The sequence below is a fragment of the Schistocerca serialis genome, chromosome 3 (assembly GCF_023864345.2).
Source record: "Schistocerca serialis cubense isolate TAMUIC-IGC-003099 chromosome 3, iqSchSeri2.2, whole genome shotgun sequence".
NCBI classification, from domain to species: Eukaryota; Metazoa; Arthropoda; class Insecta; order Orthoptera; family Acrididae; genus Schistocerca; species Schistocerca serialis.
Window position 1 is genome coordinate 894654159 of NC_064640.1, and position 7182 is coordinate 894661340.

The following is a 7182-nucleotide window of genomic DNA, read 5'->3' on the forward strand; positions in this document are numbered from 1 at the left end:
CTCTGAGACACCTGGACACTTCCCTTGTAGAGAGCCCTTCCTGGCACAAAGTAACAATGCAGATGCAATCGAACTGTGGTATTGACCGTCTAGGCATGGTTAAACTACAGAGAATATGAACCGTGTACTTCCTTCCTGATGGAATGTATGGAGCTGATCGGCTGTCGGACCCCCTCCGTCTAATAGGCGCTGCTCTTGAATAGTTGTTTACATCTTTGGGCAGGTTTAGTGACATCTCTGAAGAGTCAAAGGGATGATGTCTGTGATAAAATATCCACAGTCAACGTCTGTCTTCAGGAGTTCTGGGAACCTGGTTGATGCAAAACTTTTTTTGATGTTGTACTTCAGGTTATTATTCATGTAAGTTAGTCGAAAATTGTGAAAGAAATGCTACTGGATAATGCCTCTACACTATTAGTTATACTTTATCACTTAACAGTCTTACAATGTTGTAGCTGTGCGGACGGCGAAGAATGTAGCCGACAACAACGCTGAGCTGCTACTGTTGCTGCTGCTGGTTGAGAACCACGAGTCGTCTCCAGAGCCACGGATAATTGTGGCACAGGCAATAGTTAGAGCTGGCCGCTGTGGCCGAGCGGCTCTAGCCGCTTCACTCCGGAACAACGCGGTTGCTACGGTCGCAGGTTCGAATCCTGCCTCGGGCATGGATGTGTGTGATGTCATTAGGTTGGTTAGGTTTAAGTGGTTCTAAATCTAGGGTACTGATGACCTCAGATGTTAAGTGCCATAGTGCTTAGCGCCATTTGAACCAGTAGTTAGAATTGCAGTTTTCCCACGCCTGTTCACACCTACCTTGCCCTTAGTACTCGTGGGTTAACGAAGTAAGTGCGGCTACACTGGCGCCATCATAGCTACATACCCCGTCTGCGGGAGAGCAAAACAAACACATCGGCACACTTTCATGACCCAAGATGCTCTGCTTCCTCTCTGTCCGCAGAGTGGCAGACTCTCCATCTGCAAAGATAAACAAGGCGCAGCTACTGCCACTTCGTTGTTGCTCTCGATACATTAAAATAAAGTTCCCTTGGCTATTACCCAGCAATTTATAATATTTACATTATAATTACATTCAAATATATGCGTTCACAAATAAATACACTACTACATCGATTACATATTAAATATAGTTTCTGTAATAAAGCGCACAGAATCAGAAGTACAGTACAAGTTATCAATGGATATTAAACGGCGACAAATTTTGGGTGGTGCAGAAGGTACTTACCTGCATTTTCGGTGTTACAAGACCAAGCGACAGTCAATGGCATGGTGTTCATCGTCTTCCCCAGCTCCCACAGATAGAAATCCATGATGGATCAAGCCTTTGCTATCGGAAATGGCGATCAAGATCGCTTTGGTGTTGAATTTTGTCAGCCGACTTCTTTTTTGGATGAGGTGATTACTTTGAAGGACAGTAAAGGTAGTTTGTTTATAACTCTTGCTTCGTTTGTTTTCTGAGAACATTCACCGAAATTTCCAGACTCACCTTGTAGATTATATAACATACTTAATATATCATGTTGTTATTGTTGTTGTGCTCTTCAGTCCTGAGACTGATTTGATGCAGCTCTCCATGCTACTCTATCCTGTGCAAGCTTCTTCATCTCCCAGTACCTACTGCAGCCTACATCCTTCTGAATCTGCTTAGTGTATTCATCTCTTGGTCTCCCTCTACGACTTTTACCCTCCACGCTGCCCTCCAGTACTAAATTGGTGACCCATTGATGCCTCAGAACATGTCCTACCAACCGATGCCTTCTTCTAGTCAAGTTGTGCCACAAACTCGTCTTCTCCCCAATTCTATTCAATACCTCCTCATTAGTTATGTGAGCTACCCATCTAATCTTCATGGAAGCGGTAAAACTCATTGTTTTGCAGCTTCAGACGCTATATCACTACGTCGCCTCCTCGCTAGATTCGCGATACACACTGAGAAGCCCAAACATTATGACGACTGCCCAACGCGCTGGATGCCGCCTGGTGGCGTTGCGGGCACGTGACGCGGAACAAAAGCATTTAAGCGGAGCAGCCACGGACGGGGGATCGCCCTAGCGAACATATGGGCTGCAAATGGGAAAATCCATTGAGATAAGCGACTTTGACAATGGGCAGATTATCATTACGCAGAGCCTGTGAATGAGTATTTCGAAAATGGCGAATCTGGTCGAATGTTTGCGTGCTACTGTCGTGAGCATCTATGGAAAGAGGAAGAACTACCATGAACTACCACTAGGCGCCAAATGGTTGGGTGACCACGAGTCTTCACAGAACCTGGGGTTCGGAGGCTTGTCTGCTCTGTAAAGCAGGATAGATGGTGATTTGTGGTATTTATACCGAAAGAGCACAAAGTTAGTGCACACACAAATGTTTCGAAGCACACCATTCACAGTAAATTGTTAAACATGGATCTCCGACAAGACCACCCCTACGTATTTACATGATGACCCTGCGACATCGTCAGTTGCGATTGCAGTTTGGCACGGTCGATCAATGGAAACCTGCCGGCTCTTCGGGTGAATCATATTTTTGCTACAAGAGGTCGCTGATCGTCTCCACGAACGTCCTCATCGAGGTGAACGGCGGCTCGAAACGTGCAGCGCACCACGGACGCAGGGTGGTGGGAGCAGTATTATGCTACGAAGACATTCTCCTGCGCTTGTATGGTACCTGTGGTAGCAATCGAAGACACGCTGACAGCTGCGAACCACTTGTATCCCTTCATACTTGATGTCTGCACTATGCACTGTCTTGCACTTTAATGTTTTTAAAGATTAAATTTGTCAATAAGTTCCTCACATATTACTTCAGCACATGTTTATTTATTAATAGTTATGCGCAGAATCATACTATATCATCTTAACTCCTTGACAGTTTAAAGTTAGTACACATTTCACGTAACTAGTTTCCATTTTAGCCAACGGCCTTCCCTGCAGTGATAACACCGGTTCCCATCAGATCACCGAAATTAAGCGCTGTTGGGCTGGGCTAGCACTTGGATGGGTGACCTCCGGTCTGCCGAGTGCTGTTGGCAAGCGGGGAGCACTCAGCCTTTGTGAGGCAAACTGAGGAGCTACTGCCGGCCAGATTGGCCGAGCGGTTCTAGGCGCTACAGTCTGGAACCGCGAGACTGCTACGGTCACAGGTTCGAATCCTGCCTCGGGCATGGATGTGTGTGATGTCATTAGGTTAGTTAGGTTTAAGTAGTTCTAAGTTCTAGGGGACTGATGACATCAGAAGTTAAGTCCCATAGTGATCAGAGCCATTTGAACCATTTGAGGAGCTACTTGATTGAGAAGTAGCGGCTTCGGTCTTGGAAACTGACCTACTGCCGGGAGAGCAGTGTGGTGGAAACGTGCCATTCCATATCCGCGTCCAGTGACGCCTATGGTTGAGGATGACACGGCGGTCGGTCGGTACCGTTGGGCCTTCATGGCATGTTCTGGAGGAGTTTAGTTCAAATGGTTCAAATGGTTCTGAGCACTATGGGACTTAACTACTGAGGTCATCAGTCCCCTAGAACTTAGTACTACTTAATCCTAACTAACCTAAGGACAACACACACATCCATGCCTGAGGCAGGATTCGAAGCTGCGACCGGAGCGGTCGCGCGGTTCCAGACTGTAGCGCCTAGAACCGCTCGGCCACTCCGGCCGGCGGGGAGTTTAGTCTTTAGTTTCTGTTTTGAGGTACCTATCACACCTGCTCTGTTATAAATCACCACTTATGACAGCACAATGTTTTATTTGCCTTTCTATGGCCATATTGCCATATTCTACTTTTAACCGACTCATTAGGACAAAGTTCTTTCATAATTAGATACCATTACCTTAATCCTATTCCAATACTACTACGTGTCTTTTTAGAATATTAGAACATGATTGAGATTACGTGTTACATTCAAGGGTGGACGAAAGCATAGAAACACCGAAAATACAACACATTACCATGTGTACGATGTAGGAAACCCGCTGCTATTCAAAACAACTTGCAGTCGTCTTAGATTGGATAAATATAGGTCCTGTATGGTTTTCAAAGGGATCTTATACCATTATTTCTGCAAAATATTGGAACGTTCAAGTAACAATGATGGTGGTGGATAGTGATCACGTGCACTTCTCTCCAAACTAGACCACAAAAGCTCAATATTTTTGAGATTTGGTGAGTGTGGTGGCCAGAGAATGAGCAACAATTCATCCTCGTGCTGCCCAAAACAGTCCTGGACGGTGCAAACTGTGTGAATAGTGGACCCGTCGTCCTGGAACACAGCATCACCATGGGGGAACAAACGTTGTACCGTGTGTAACGAGAATTATACGTATAAGAATTTTTTTCTTTATGGATTTAGATAAATTAATGATAGCAATGTGTTGAATTTCTTTTTCGATTCTTTTCGTGTCATGTTAAAGAAACTGTGAGTAACTTTTGAAACGAATATTATTTATGTTAGATTTCAAATAATGTGGTAATCAAAGGAAAGTGTATTTAATGTTAAAACTATTGTAAGATGTGAAAATTGTAATTTATACACTTGGTCCATACGTAGGTAATGCATTAGGATATGTGTAGTAGAAAACCTGTGGTGAATACCCTACCTGTAGGGGAGCGGGAAAGGGTGGAGGCAGGCGAGGCGGGAAAACGCACACAGGGCGCGGTTCGGCACAACGGGCTCAGTAACACAGTCGGAGGCGAGCAACAGTCGGAAGTACACGTACTGTACCGAGGAGGCTACCCAGGAAAAGTGGATTCCATTGAGCCTCGGATGAACCGATTCCGACGACTACTTGGCATGGCTATATTCTGAGGCACAAAATTGGAAAGATTACGACGCTAAGAAGATGGAAAGTGCCGATGTTGTGTGAGCCTTAGCCGTGCTTACATGTGTGCCGTGCTGCCCGCTATCTCGCTGCCCGCCAACCGCCGCACCGACTTGCACAGGTCAAACATTTATTTCATCTTTAGAAGTGTATCTGTGTGGACCAGTGTCGAAACTGTTTCTAATGGTTCAATAACGTGACTTTCACCAGAATTGCTTTAGCCATGACTTATCCTGATCACTGACCTAGACAGGATCCTTACCTCGTATTGTGCAATCCGAGTATCCAAAACTGAAAGTTTAATATTTGTGTTAATGAAAATTATCAGCAGATTAATCTATGCCATAAAGGAATCTATAGTTCTGTGTGCTGTTGCAAATATTGGTAAAGAACAAAAGAGTTTTTGTTGGATTGAGTTAGCGATGTTATTTAATTAATTTGAGACAGAAATAATGACAGTTAAATTATTCAGAAGTAAGACAAAAGAGTAGTTATCCAGAGATTGATAATTTTGTGTGTTAATTTGCCTTCAGTACTAGATAGTTTCAGAATAACGACTACAACAGTTTCAGGGCCTCCCCCGTTTGCTCTTGTTCATTCGTTCAAACCTTGATGTGTACTGATCAAATTTGACCAGTAAAGCTAAATTCTATATTAATCCTGAATGTATTAGAGTTTTTCCATTATTCATAATGATATTGTGTGTGTACTTTTAAGATTGTCGACGCTAGGGCAATCTATGCCCGATTTCAGTCTGCTCAACATACAAAATGCAGTTCGTAGTAATCATTACTGTGTGGTGTTGTGTAAATGTAGCTCGTCCAAATTAGTACCAAAAAGATAAAACTTTAGTTCAGTGGATTTTTCGGGTTCCAAACTTTGCCATATAACGCATCATTACTACGTGTTACTATGCTTGTACATGCACCCACCTGTACAAGGAAAAACTCACTAATTGCCTAAGTAGGCTGGCGACCGAATTGTTAGTTATAGGTAGCATCTACTGTGTGTACTTCTTGTCCATGCGAAAGAATAATTATACTGTACATTTGCTTGATGCATCACTGTAGTTATTGACTGAGTATAAGTCCGATCTTGCTTCTATTAGGTACACGCGGTCAACTTTTGTACTAAAATCCTTGTTCATAAGGTGAAGCCCGTGAACTTATTACAGTACAGGCTTTATATAGCTAACCTACGTCCGAGTAGGGCGGTAGTGTTACAAGTGGCTTCCCGGTGACAGGATATCCATCTGTTGTCGGTTACAAATTAATGTAAATACCGAACAGTGGATGTTCAGTGGCACGAATAGCAATAAAGTTCAGTAAAAGAAACTGCAGTGTGAGTCAAGTATAATAGTGTGGTATAGTTGGCATTTAGTATGGACAGAAACGTAGAGGGGGTAGATGGGTAGATGCGCCGAGCGAAATGGAGAATGCGGCTGGTAGTAGCCGGAGTTTACGCGGCCAGATAACAGATGGCGTTAGCGAAAGACAGTTGGCGTACATACAATACCACGAACATGTCAATGAACAGATTGAAAGGTTGAGATCGCCTCGGACACAGCAAGGAAAAAACAAGAAGTAGAAGGTAACTTTGTAGATGATAGTGGTTATGTGAATGAGTCCACTGACATGTTTGATTCTCCACAGATAAAGAAAGAACCGAAAGAAACTTTTGAAGTAGGATCGGAAAACACCGATTCCGTAGAACAAAACAGTGTGAAAATTTTAAGCATAAACGATTTATTTGAACAATTAACCAAACAAATTTCAGGACAGAGTGAGCAGATCAAAACACAGAATGATCAGCTTAAAACACATGTTGATCAGCAGCTCACAACACAGAATGAGCAGCTCAAAACACACGTTGACGAGCAACTCAAAACACAGAACGAGCAGCTCAAAACACACGTTGCAGAGCAGCTCAAAACACAGAGTGATCAGATTAAAACACAGGTCGAAGGACAGGGAATTAAAATTAGTAAACAAATAGAACAGGTAGAACGAAAAGTGGGTAATTTAAGTTCTGTGGTAAATACTCTGAAATTTGAAATTGATACCATTAACAAAAATATGGATACTATGCAGGAGGAAATTGGTAACATTAATAGTAGATTTGATGTTGAAATTTTCAACATCCAAGAGAAAGTAGAACCTCTGGTTGAAACTAAGGTAGACGAAAAAGTTTTCGGTCTTAAAACTGAGATCGTGAACGAATGTCAACACGGGATATCACAATTGAAAAAGGTAGTTTTAGACACTGAAAGGGATTTAAGTAAAAAAGTAACCGGATGTGTTCACAATTGTGAACAAAATACTACGAAAATTCAAGGCAGAATTTTCGATCT

At 43.0% G+C, this 7182-nt stretch overlaps 1 pseudogene; it reads left to right on the forward strand.

Moving 5' to 3' along the window:
* Positions 1-2931: 2931 nt before the first annotated feature.
* On the forward strand, positions 2932-3049 carry LOC126471929 (5S ribosomal RNA; annotated as a pseudogene).
* The last annotated feature ends 4133 nt before the right edge of the window (positions 3050-7182 follow it).